The sequence below is a fragment of the Fukomys damarensis genome, unplaced genomic scaffold (genome assembly GCF_012274545.1).
Source record: "Fukomys damarensis isolate Sample0158 unplaced genomic scaffold, DMR_v1.0_HiC HiC_scaffold_13, whole genome shotgun sequence".
Lineage (NCBI taxonomy): Eukaryota > Metazoa > Chordata > Mammalia > Rodentia > Bathyergidae > Fukomys > Fukomys damarensis.
The window spans coordinates 34,266,517-34,267,907 of NW_022900925.1; positions in this window are offsets into that span (position 1 = coordinate 34,266,517).

A 1,391-nucleotide genomic window follows, 5' to 3' on the forward strand; every position below is an offset into this window, starting at 1 on the left:
GAGACATTTGCTTATTTCATTCCTGAAACTAGTTTATATATATTTGTTTTGTTTTTTGAGACAGGGTCTCACTATGTAGTTGAGACTGACCTGGAACTCACTATGCAGCCCAGGCTGGTCTCAAACTCACAGGGATCCTCCTGCCTCAGTCTCCCGAGTGCTGGGATTGTAGGCGTGTGCCACCACGCCCAGCCATTTACTTGGTTTGTGTCTGCACACTGCGGAGCACCACCTCGGAATGTAAACTCTGGGAGGACAGGTCTTCATCCATCTTCTTTGGCCCTGTAACCCCAAATATCTAGCAAGTGTGGAACAAGACAGTCCTCCTGCATATACGTGGTTTTTTGTTTGTTTGTTTGTTTAGGGGTTTTTTTTGCATCTATGTGTTAAATGAAAAGAAAAAGAGATGTTCTTCTGTAATTGCTTACTCTACTTACCACCATGTCACAATGACATTGAGCTGGAAAAAGAAATCACACTTTGTTAAAAAATAATTACGAGGTCAGGGATTTGGCTCAGCGGTTCCACCGCCTGCCTTGCAAGTGCAAGGGCCCAAGTTCGATCCCTGGTACCCACCAAATATACATATATGTATATTACAGACCAGCATTTCCTCCTCATGCCGGTGGCCTGAGGCACATCTGCCATTTACCAGCTGTGCTGCTAGAAAGAAATTACTTGACTTCTTGGGATCTCTGTCTCACCATTTCCAGAATGGAGCTGTGAAAAGAGAGCTGAATGGGACTTTACAAAGCAACAGGTCCAAAGTCGGCGCTCCAGATGCAATGGTCCACACCCCTGACCTGCTGCACGCCTGGCTGGGGCCTGGCTGCAGGGGAGCAGTGGGCGGGCGTGGGGCCACTTCTAAACTGATGGACCAGCGCTGCTCTACCCTCCTCTTTACCTCAGAGCAGTTAAATTCTTTCTAAAACCTTCCTCCATCCGCTTACCCTCCACCCTCTATCTCTCGCTGCACAGCTGACCCAAGTCCACAAGCTGCCCTGATACCCTGGGGTTCTGGTCTCCAGGTCCCAAAGCTGATAAATTCAGGAAAGAATTCAGGGCTTAAACCTAGAAGACCTGTGGTCGGTCCAGTCTGGCTCTGAGTAGGTGAGTGACAAGCAAGCCCTGAACCTCAATCTCCTCACCCACACAATAGGACTGACGGGTTCTCCTTACTTTGCTGGGCGTGGTGGCGCACCACTGTAATCCTGGCACCCAGAGGCTGAGGCAGGAGGATCACTGCAAGTTCTAGGCCAGCCTGGGCTACACAGTGAGATAGTGAGACCCTGTCTGAAAAACAAACAGGGCTGGGGATTTTGCTCAGTGGTGCTGCCACCTGCCTCACAAGTGCAAGGACCTGAGTTCAATCCCCAGTACAGAAGAGAGAG